We start from the raw sequence: 13,067 nt of genomic DNA, 5'->3' as shown, positions 1-13,067 counted from the left end.
AAATGTTTAAATGGTTATGTTATCTAAGATATAATTTTAGAAAATCTTTTGAACAGGTTTGAACTGTCTTTAGTATGTTCAGCCTAAATTATTGTACAATATATTCTTCAGCAAAATTTAGTTTCTATCTGGCCACGCTTATGGCTAATTGAACCTTCTACATACACCTTTATGCAGACTTGCTAAATGGAACTTCTTAACTCCACTAAAACGTCTTGGGGCTGTGTGCTTTTTATTCATGCACTGCTAGCAGATTTTGAAGGTGATGGGTAATTAATGACCAATCCATTTAAAGGTGATTTCCCTTTATTTTAATGGGTTTATGCTTCCCAAAATAAATATTCTCATGATAACACCTAATACATACTGTTATTCAACCTTGGAAAGTTACAATTTTGGAAATTTCATGCTGCTTCTTAGGAAACTTGAATCAACATCAACGCTTCTCAATTCAAAATCCTGAGAATACTTTTGCATCACAGCATGTCTACATTTCACACGATCAGGCCCTGACATCCGGGCGATATTTTTCCTCAACTTTGGCTGTATAAACCGTATGTTGTTATGTCACTTCATTAGTTAAGTCACTGATTGTGCACACAGTTCCTCTCAATAAATTATGCTATATGAGTAAGAATACTTTAAAATCTTATATTAACTGAGGTTCTTAACAGATATTACATAAAACAATTATTTGGATATCTAATCGAAGTGAACACTTGTCAGTTTTAGTCTCAGCAGTTTCAACTTATTTATCTTATTTAGATAAACACCAAGTAGGCTTCCTGTAAATGAGCAAGAACAGGAAATCAATTCGGGAGATGACTTGCCAATAAGGATTAAAGAACAAAGAATAAAAGGAGAGTTAATAGGTTAATTTGACATATCTCCCAAGACAAACTTCCCAAAATATCCTATAAAAATTACATATTATCCTATTATAATAGGTTTATAAAATATTACAAAATATCCTATTACAAAATTACATATTAACATTAGCCAAAATAAATATTCTATTTTTATAATAATGTATTATTTATTCCATAATGTAAAGGTTAGGTAGGTTAATACTAAATGTAATACTTTATGTGTGAATCTAGGATGCATAAAGAGATTACAAATGGAAATCTGGATAGGTGTATAGATGCAGCTTTTGAGTTATAATGCTAAAAATGTTCAATATCTGGCAAATAAATTTTGCTTTTTATACTATATTGATTGATATTTTAATTATTCTTTTTCTATTACTTTTCATAGAAATGTATATATGCAAGAAGGCTTAAAAATATGCAAATACTTTTTTATTTTACAAATGAGTCAACTGACACCCAAATTGCTTGTCAAAGTACCTACAACTATCAAGTGTGAAAATTGATATTTAACCCTTGATCCTCTGTCTCCTTGACTATTATTTTAGCATTATTCAATGACTATAAATGTATTTAGTTTACTTTAAAAGGCACACCTTTTCATTTAATACTTGATAAACCTGAATGAATGATCTTGAGCCTGCTATCCAATCTCTGCTTCTGCACTGACTTCTCATTAGTTAGATAACTACACTATGAATGGGAATATTTATGGGCACTAATATATGAATTTCCCTGAAACATCTAAATTACATAAGTTCATTTTATTTTCCAAGATACACAGTTACATAACAAACCAATAAAAATCAAGCCTCTTTGCCATAATGTCTTTTTGGAGGCAAATTAAGAAATTTATATTCTTATACTAAAAATTAAAGAATTCATATCCCTGTATAAAATATACAGGGATATTTTATATCCCTGTATAATTTAATCCCTGTGTTAATATTTCAGAATACTTTAATAATAAGATTGAGCAAACAACTGAAAACAGTTGAGTAGATGAAAAAAGAAAAACTTTTCTCCCTCTATGTTATACCTCAAGTGAACATTTTATGCGCTTAATATATAATTGTATTAGTAGCCGTATTATTTCCTATTATTTACTTTTCATTTAATATTACTCTGTTCTAGTGGAAATCTAATTAAACTGGTGCTTACCCACTGGTTTAATAACTATCCCAGGAATCCTGGTAGTGTAGGGGAACCACAATGGAGAAATTACTTGTAGGCTACATTATGGATCATATCTTCTTTCAGCGCTAAAAAACTATATAATTATGCAATTTCAACCTTTTGGAACAAACTAAATATTATAGTTGCTGATGACTTTCCTGTGCTAGTATTGGAAGAAGTGTGATAGTTCAATGCCTCTGTTTTTTTGTTTTTGTTTTTGTTGTTCAGGGCTTTAACATACCATCTGTGGCCGAGTGCATTTTCCAAGTGTGGCCACCCCCACGGTGTCCCCATGCAATACACTCTTGTGGTCTTACCTCCTCATCAAAATGTGAAGCCTTTAATCCTTACTTGTTAAGTCTGGGGAGACCTTACTGTTTGCAACCGAGAGAATATGGTATGACTTCAGAGCCTGGGTCAGAAAGGGCATGCTGCAGCCTGAGGCTCTCTTGGAATCGTGGTTCTCAGAACACTTTTTCTCATCCTATTTCCACTTTGATACCGATGTCACATTCTGAGAAGCCCAAGTCGCATGAAGAGGCCACCGATAGATGTTTTAGTTGACCATCCCAGCTATTCCAAATCTTCAGCTGACCCAGCCCAGGTGTGAAGTGTCAGTGAAGAAGATATCTGGGAAGCAAAATGCTTCAGGCCAAATTGTTCTAGCTTTCAGCCATTCAAGTCTTAAAAGACAAGGTGCTGGATATTGTAGAACAGAGAGAAACCATCACCACTGAGCCTGCTCTAAATTTCTGTCCAACAGAATTCAAAGATTGTAAACTTTTTGTGGTTTTACATCAGTAAATGCTGGGGTTATTGTTATGTAACAATAGCAGCTGGAATAGTAGTCTAAGGAAGATACATGTTTGGTGTGTAAGTTGGAGGGAGGCACCAAGATTTAAAGCTGTAGGATACAAAAGCTATATGAAAAAGAAACCTGAAGTGATGTCCTGGGTGATATAAACAATCATCGTGGTCATCCCACTTCTAACACAAGATGGTTGTTTGAAAACAGTGACTCGTTTAACCATATGCTTAATTATCTTTGTTTGGCCATCAGTGACCTCTGGGAAACATTGCTCTTAAATAGCTAGTATAAGTCAATTATCTCATAAGTGTAAGAATCCAGCTATCTTCAGCGAACATTTAAAGAGGAGTATTTCTTTACCAAGGTTCGTTCTTTGAGTGCTCAGTGGAAACACACAAGGGGGATTGTTTTCCAGGTAAAACATGTCTGTCCACACATGGAACACTCCCCATACAGATGAACCTGGTCTGGGAGCATGGACCTTCACAGAGCCTTGTACCGAAGTAACATTTTTGGTAAAAGCTGAAACTTATTCTTTCCCTTAGGACTGTCTACATGGTATATATAAACTCCTCTGCTTAGGGTCTCATCTGATTGAAATTCATGTCTGTGAGGGCTACCGCTTTATGAGAGGCTCACCTGGAGAAAGATCTTCAGGTTGTTGACAGAATTCACCTCCTTGCAGTTTTGGGATCCAGAGCCCATTTTCTTGCTGTCTGATGGCCAGAAATTGCTCTTACCTTTCAGAGACCTCTGGCAGTTCTTGGCCACAAGGCCATTTTACAACATGGTAGATTACCTCTTCAAAACCGGCAAAGAGGTCTCTTTAACACTAATCTACTGAGATGGCCTTACAACGCCATATAATTAATATTATGTTTATCACGCAAATTTGCCATATGACAGAATCTAATCACCAGAGTGACATCCCATCACCATTCTCAGATTCTATTGGTTTAGAATCTAATGACAGCTCCTGCCTTTACCCACTCCCAGAAGGAATTGCACAAGATTATATCCATTTCTGGGGCTGCCCTACAGTGTGTCCACCACAAATCCTTTTCAAAAAATTAGTATTGTGAAAAACATAATTATAGACACAAAAGCATATAGTGTCAACTTTGAAAAGCTGCATTTGAGATTCTAGAATCCAAGTATTTTTTTTTCCTTTTTCATCTTTCCTTAGACAAATAGATTTTTAGTTATTAAAACTATGAGGTCTGTCTGGATAAAGTCCAGCCATTCTTAACATAACAAGAATGATTTGCATGACGTCGATGTAACCTGGCAGCCAAGGAGAGTGAACTGGAATGCGCATGAGTGATAAATAATGACTTCACTGTACTAGTCAGTGGGGGTAGTAGATGCCACTGAGTGAGCACGTGTACAGTGTGGCCGTCACATTCAAAATGACTGAGTGAGTAGAGAAACAAATATGCATCTAATTTCATGTTAAGCTTGAACATTCCTCCTCAGAAACTATGTGGATGATTCAGAAGGTTTTTGGGGACAATGCAATGAGCTCAGCTCAAGTAAAAGTGTGGCGCAAACACTTCAAAGATAGTCAAGAATCAGCTGAAAGTGATCCACATTCTGGAAGGTCTGCAGCCAGCAGAATATCTGAGAATTGTGACCGTGTACCGGCTGCAATCAACAAAGACCAGCAACTGACAGTGTGAGAACTGGAAGCTGATCTGGGGATTCCAAAAACTACTGTGTCTGAGATTTTGACACAGGATCTTGGCATGAAATGTATGGTGGCAAAATTAATTCTGCAGCTTCTGCTCTCAGAATGAAGGAATATCCTGTTGCAGTTGCTAATGATGATTCAAATCACTACCAACCATATAATAACGACTCAAATGACAAAACCAGATTTCCTCAAGGATGTCTTAACTAGAGATAAATGGTGGGTCTATGACTATGATCTGGAAATGAAGGCCCAGTCCTCTCAGTGGAAGTCACCTTGTTGTCCATGCTTGAAGAAGCTGCAGCAAAGTTGCAGCAAGATCAAGACCATGTTAACTGTGTTTTTTATTGGGAACGTGTTGTCCATCACGAGTACATCCCTCCAGGCCCAACAATCAATAAGGAGTACTACCTCATTGTAAGTTCTTCATTGGTTGAAAGATGCATTATGACAAAAACAGCTGCAGCTATGGCTAACTGGTGACTGGCAGCTTCATCACAACAACACACCCATTCATGCATCACATCTCCTGCAGAGTTTTTGGCAAAACATCAAATCACCCAGGTGACTGAGCCCCCCTCTACAGTCCAGATTCGGATCCCTGAGACTTCTGGCTTTTCCAAAAATAAAATCACCTTTGAAAGGGAAGAGATCTTGGACCATCTGTGAGATTCAAGAAAATATAACAGGGCAACTAATGGCTATTCCAACAAAGGATTTTGCAGAGTGTTTTGAACAGTGGAAGAGACACTAGGAGAACTGTGTGAAGTCCCAAGATGGCTACTTTGAAGGGGACTGAGGTGTCATTGTCCTGTGTACAATGTTTTTTGTATCTTATGTCTTCTTCAATTTTCATATTACATGGTTGGACACTTTCTGGACAGACCTGTGTCTAGTATTTAAGCATTCCTTTGTGTCAGATATTATCTTGTCTCAATATATTTCATTATCACTATTTTATATATGAAGAAATGAGGCAGTGAGATACTACCAACTTACTTAAACTCACAGTTAACAAATGGAGAGTCGAAGAAAGGCAATTGTTTATACAACTCTTCACTATTTGTTTTTGTAACTGATGTGTTCCAGTAATTTAGACTAAGCATATTGTAGGCTTTAAAAGAACACCTAAAGATGAAATGTATGTGGTATGTTTATTAAATCCATATTTTTTCCTTTATGGTTACCAATACTTATATATTGATTTACATGAAAATAAAGTGCCATTCCATGGAAACTTTGATTTCTTGACTGACCACAGTTTATTTTGCATGGAGCACTCTCACACAGTGAATGATATAGAAAATTTAATGTTCTATTAAAACCCACCTGGTACAGTTTGCCACAACCTGACTTTTATCCTCCTGTTGTGAGAATCAGTATTACACACTATTCGCTTCCTACACAGTGTGTGAAAATTGATTACAACATATTCCCTGACCTTTTTATTGTGTGCCTGTGATGCTTCCTGCCCTTCTATTTTAATCTGTTTCTTTTAAGCATTACATTTCTTATTGGTTGTTCTCTATGTTCTCTACCCCAGGCTGTCCCGTTACCCTCAGTAAAATTGCCAGTGACACATTGAGTTGTTTTTTGCTACTAGTTTTAGTAGCAAGAACTTGCTGTCTCCCTCTCTCACTCTCCCTATGTCCCTCCCTTCCAACCCCTCTCTCTGTTAACTACTATTTCTCTTCCTTCCTTTTTGTTTTCCTCTCTCTCTCTCCCCATCTTTTTCTCTCTCTCCCTCTGTCTCTCTGTCTCTGTCTCTCCTGTGTCTCCCAGCTTCCTATTAAATACCATGTTTCACAAAGGAAATGATCTGCTATAAAGAGTTGTAAATGATGCATAGAGTTTAAACACAAGTTGTAATTAGATGACAAAAAATAAAAGAGGAAGAAAGGAAAATACAACTGTTGGTCAGTCACCATAGACCTAAATTAATTTGCTTGGTTTAAGTCAAGTTACAGTTACTTTATTATGTAAGTCTGACAAAAACTCAATTTTGCATTGGCTGTGTTTGTTTGTTTGTTGGTTGGCCTAGAATCAGCAGACTTGTGAACCACGGTGGTAGAAACCCCGCTCTGCACTGACCACAGAGACAGCCAAAAGATTGCTGTTGTACTTCTTACCCAAGATTCTTCCTAAATCATGACACCAGGTCTGCTTTTACTAATTTTATAATGTTCGTTTGTTTTCCATATGTTGGAGAAAAAAAACAAAATAGTTTGATAGGGATTTAGCAAAGATAAAGTTAAGTGAAGATCCATGCCCCATGTAATTTCATGTGGCTCACCAAGAAATGTTTGTACTTTCTAATTATTTGGTATCACTTAGAAAAGTTAGTTTAACATATTTGTCTATGTATGCATAAGCATAATATTGACTTGACTTCAGTATTTTATCCTTATTTAAACTTCTCTGGACTGTGGTAGTTAAAGCACTCTTCTACAGATTTGAAACAAGTGTTATGATTTCAAGTTCACTAACATCACAACACTCTAACAATTTTTTCAATCATCCCCAAATTGTTTTTAAACTTTGATCCTTTAAATTAAATTTTTATTTTCACATATATTATTAACTTTTAATTAAAGTATTACTCTCTGGATTATTTGGACCTTATATTTTTTTTGTTGCTATTATAGATTATTCTCTCCAATAAACCCATCTAGAGGAAAATATGTGAATATTTTGTTGCATTATAGGTATATTAAGAATAGATAAGGTGTTTTTATTTTTAACAAAATCACTATATTTAGCACCTACTATGTATACTTAAAGTGAAGATAAGTTTAACATTTTTGGAAAATAGGTCACACAATGAAATGATTTTGAATGAGGAAGCAGATTAATGGAAGAAAGAAAATAAATATAAAAAGTGAAAAGTGTTCATTTTTATTAAAAGTGATGAAAAACTTAATTGAAATGAAGTAACAAATATTCATTTATTCAAGTGCGCAATCAATGTCCTTAGAGCAGCTACTGTGTATCCTTTCAGTACAAAATGACACGTAACTTGTATAGACTAGATTCTAGTCATAAGAGTCAGAAAATAAACATTTACATTTATTTTCATATGGATTCCATTTGTAGGACATTCTTGAGAAGACAAAAGTATAGTAAAAAGAACAGATCATTGGTGGTCAGGGTTTAGAACTGCGGTAATTGGAGGTACTGTTTACATATAAATACACATGCTAAAATCCATAAAACTGTACACCCAACATTAAAGTTAATTTTAGTAAATGCTGAAATAAAATAGAACACAAAGTGGTACACTTTTCACTAACTAGAATGACTAAAATTAAATAAACTGATGATATCAAATTTTGGTTAATGGTGTGCAAAAATTGGACCATTTATTTACTGCTGGTAGAAAATTAAATTTGCAGAACAGCATTAGATAAATTTTGGTATATATACTACATATGAACAACCTATAACACAACAATTTGTATTCTATAAATACAGTGAACAAAAAATGTATATCTAAATTCATTAAAAATGTGTAATGTGTGTTTGAATAATATTCTTTATGATGAATGTTTTTGTATAATATACCCAAGGATGAAAAGAACCTCAAGCCAATTTTTAAAAATTGACTAATAACTTAAACAATGTTAAACTTAGAAATGTTTAATACCATTTTTACACTTAAAAGCATGCAGTGTAAAACAAAACAATTATGATTATTGAAATCTAAGATTTTAAGCATAAGATAGGAAGTTAACATATAAGTGAAAATACGGTTTTCCTAAATTAAAAATTAGAAATAAGAGTATCAAATAAAGGTGTATTCTCTAAAAACTCCATAAAAAAACTAGGTTTCTGACCTCTACTCACTGAAACATGGAAACAATGACTAATGTAATTACTGAAAATTACCCTTAGTTCCCAATGTTCCCTAAGTACCATCTTCCTCTAAGTGTGTTAGGTGCTTTGATGCCTGAAGGAGTAGGAATGGTAAAATGAAGCATCATTCTGTTACCTGAGACAGAAATCACAGATAATTGTTCAAAAATGTGCACATCTGAAAATCAAAAATAATATCTGACTGGATGAAGACATATCACACAAATATGATTAAAAACCTTTAATTAAAATTACACTAACAATGTTTTTGAATTTTAAAATATGTCAAACTCCCCATTTTTGACAATTCATTTGCCACAGAAACTACTATTGATTTAGAAAATTTATGTTTATGAATGCAACTTAAAATAATAGAGAGATAATACAAGAGAGTATAAAGAAACATCTGTGTTTTTATTTAAATTATAAAGAATGGAATCAGGAGCAAAACTTAAGACATAGGACTTATGTTACTTCAAAACAGTCAACTTGTTGTTTATAAATCTAAGCTCCAATCTCCAGGACTGGGCCCTCATTATCTGTTCTAGAAATTATTGTATTGGTATTCCAACTCTGCTTCTAGTTGTTTTGCTTTTCTATAGTATTTTCTTAACCAATAATTCTATATGCTCAATGTTGGAATTAAGTTTACTCTTTATCTCATAAAATATCTTTTCATTTTTCAAAAGTGATAATTGTCCATAGTGAGTTAAAATAAACTCTCCACTGCATTTCCTGAATCATCCTTAGCCTCCCTTCTCATGAGCCGTATGTTTCAATAAACCAAGGGCCTGCCGTACGTAAAAGGGCACCACACATATGGGAGGTGCCAAATAAATACTTACTGAGCAAATGTATAAATGCGCATTTAGAATAATAATATACTACCTAAAATTGTTATGATAAAGTGTGATATTTTGGAATGTGAATAGTATTAAATTGAACCTTCAAAGGGACAAAGCTATTTTCTACTTTGTAAATAGCCCCTAAAAATTACTACCTACTGAAAGAAAAGTTAAAGATAGCATTTTGTAAACAATCCTTTATCCTTAGTTATGATTTAAAAAAAAAAGAAACACAGTGCTTGAGACTTGAATAATAGATGTTAGAGTGAACTAAAAAGAAAAAATCCAAAAGTCATGAAATTATAAAAACAGTCTTCTGTGTTTTTTATATCTTAATGTATTATTAAACCATTATTGACATATTTTATCTAAAGAGCAACATATAGCATAAAGACATCATGTCAGTATTTTTATCAAGACTAATTACTTTTTTAATGCTGAGAACTAATTCATAAAGTACTAGAGTTTAATTTTATTCTTTATATAATATATTATCAAGTATTTTTTAAAAAGAATTTCCTTATTGTCTAAAGATTGGGTTTCATAATATGAAATATGTTTTATTATATTAATAGTCACTTAAATATTTTAGTAGAACATTAATATTGTATTTGCAATGCTGGAGAGGGAAACTTTCATTTTCTGGCACCATTGTCCAGTGTGGGGGAGTTTCTCTGGGTGGCACTGGGCACTGTTGGCCTTTATCTGAACTCCACGCTGTCCCTCCCCCTCAAAGGAAGACAGGTGCATCTCAGAGTGGAAATACTGAGAGAGGAGAAACTGATTATGTTTAGCCCAGCCCCTCCCACCACCATTCTATCACATCTGCCCATGATCACAGAGGATCTATTTTCATGCTTTCTAGGCTGTGGATTAGATTTTGTGGGACAGGTTCCTGTCACAGAGACCTCATGGATTCTAGCAATTTCTGTGCCTAAGTGAATAAGTTTATTCAGGGTGTAATATAAACAAGCCATTTTATTATTAAACCTGTAGCCATGTATGCAAACCTAAACTTTGTCAGTATATTATAATAAAACTTTTTATTCTACTCTCTTGAAGTCCATGACTCTCTATTAACAGAGGCTCCGCTCGTATAGAGGAAATAATTTCTTTTGTGGTTAATTCTAGATTCTGTCACATTTGTCTAGGAAGCCATGAGCAGAAACATAGAAAGGTTTTAAGAAATGGAATACGCATGCAAAGTCGAGTCAGGTATATAACTTTAAAGTTTGGTGTAACGACATTAGGCTCAACTCATGCAGAATTTTTAACAAATTATATTGTACCATGAGAATGCAAATAAAAGTGTGCTGTTAGATTTAAACAATGCAAATTTAGCAAGTGACGAAGGAAAGAAAACCACGGCTTGGCTGTGAACTAGAGTGCCCCCTTCCTATCAGCTCATTGCTGGGATACCCATAGTGTGGGACTCAGAAAGAAATAATAGTTTTTAAATATATTTTAAGAGAAAGTGTTTAAGCTAAGGGTTAACTTTCTCAAAGAGTCAGAAATATCTCAAAAAAAATTACAATTGAAACTATATGCCTAGGTGAATTTTCATCTGAATACGGTCAAAAATGTGTCATAAATATACTTTTTATGGACACTTTTTCATATTTAAATTTATATTCTAGGGTTCTGGTCTCTAAGCAACTGGTGTAGACTGACAGTCATCCTGGTAAAGCTGAAGTCAAACGATTTTCCCAGTAGACTCTGTTTAAGCAGGGTACACTTAAGACTGCCAGGTTCTTCAGCAATGATAAATCCCGGGTTGTTAAGAATATAACTGTGAGCAATGATTTTACCATAAGAAATAATGGTACCAATCACTTAGGTAGGAGCCTGTTCTTTCTTATTCGATGGTGGGCTTTTTAAGGGCCCTAGGAAGGACTTGTGGATGAGTACTAGGATCTCAAAAAGACAAACAAATCTATATCAGTTTGTTTCTGATATACTGCTAGGTTGTAACCCTTGAAGGATCCCTAAATCTACAGCATGTCTCAGGATTAGACCAAATATAAAGAAAAAAAGGAATTTTTTTCTACTTCAGTAATTTTACAACCAGATTATTTATTTTTTTAATTTATGATGAAATAATTATTTAATTTTAGACTTTATTCCATTGAAGATTTTGAGTTTAACCTACCTCAAGGTCCTATAGGTATCTTAAGTACCTTTAGATGATAATATCTGATCAATCAGTACATTGTCCTGGACACAGTAATGGTGGAAATTCAAGCTGAGAACATCTCATCATGGTTGGCATTTTGTTTTGGGGGTGTTTATTTTACTACTTAATCTCATTGTAAAAATTTGGATAATATACACAGATAAAAATTTAGACATTTTTGATCCAAAATTCAAGGTAGCCTTATAGTTAATAGAATTCTGTATATTTTTAAGAATAATTTCCTGTGGAAGAAATTTAACTTACCCTTCAGTAATCTTAGATGATCAGCAAATAATAGAGGCACATGAGACTGCAATAGCTCTTTGGAGACATCATGCCTACAGGAAGCTCAAGTACTTACTGAATTGTGTGTGTGTGATCTGTATGCTTGTGATGGATTGTATTTTCTATAACAAGATGCATTACCTTCCTGTTAAAGTTTTTTCTTCTTCTTCTTCTTCTTTTGAAACTCTCCCTACCAGGTCCCTCTGTCCCAGACCTCTGTGTGGTGTAAGATCATACTAACGTTCCTCGGTCCTGCCTGCGTAAATTCCTTTAGACCCGCAGTTCTCAGCTAGAGACCGTTTTGTGCCCAGAGAACATTTGATAACTTTTGCAGACATTTTTATTTTTTATAACTCAGAGGATGCTCCTGGTCTTACCCTAGTGGGTAAAGAACAAAGATGCTGCTAAACAACGATGCACAAAAAATTCCCCCTCAAAAAATACAAGAATTATCTGGTTTCAAATGTTAGCAATGCTGAGTTCTGGAAACTCTGCCTGGTCAATGAAATGTGTTCAGTGATCTGAACCACTTCTAAGCAGAAGATTTAAGAATGAAAGTACAATTCTGATTCTGATTCTACCTTCACTCCTCCACCGTGAGATCAGCGAAGGGATTCGGTGAGCTGCTGCTGTTATGTCTCAGACCCCCAAACAAAGACGACAGGGAATGGAGTCACAGTCAGCCAACAGTGAAAATGTAATGTAAGCCACATGTTTTAGGGGTCCTGTGTTGCCTCAGCACGATTTAATATAAGCTGATTAACTACCTATTATTTTTAGTAATAAACTTAACATTTTGATGTCTATTACCGTGGCTCCTGTATCTGTTTCTTAATTAGTTCTGATGTCAGTTGAGAAAGAAACATTTTATTTATTGCTCTGCATGTAATTTTAAGAACATGTGCTAAGATAAGGTTGCTAGCTCAGGAAAATGTGAACATTTCTATGAGAAGGGCTTTTATCTCTTGATGATGACAGACATTTTTAAATATGGTGGAAATCACCTTCATTGAAAGGCTAATGCATGCCAATGGTTGGCTTAACTAAGTGAATTATCTTAAATTTAATGTGGATTAAATACATTTTTGCTCAAAGCCCAGATAATTTGTAACTTACACAGTTCCCGGAGGCTAGTTCTCAACAGACTTGGGGAAATGAAGATTTGAGAACCATTTTCATTTGGGGTCTAGTAAACAGCACCCTATAGCTTCTTTTATGAAAGCAACACAATGAAAGTGACTGACTGGCAAGTTCAATTTTGTGGCAACATGGCTACCACAAAATTAATCTAAATAAAAGTCTCCTGCTCTGTAGTTCATGGTTCTTTCCATCAAGGAGAGCCAAAAAGCTTGAATATCTGTCGCCAAGT

Source organism: Phyllostomus discolor, chromosome 7, assembly GCF_004126475.2.
Source record: "Phyllostomus discolor isolate MPI-MPIP mPhyDis1 chromosome 7, mPhyDis1.pri.v3, whole genome shotgun sequence".
Taxonomy (NCBI): Eukaryota; Metazoa; Chordata; class Mammalia; order Chiroptera; family Phyllostomidae; genus Phyllostomus; species Phyllostomus discolor.
Note: the sequence above shows the minus strand (reverse complement) of the source record.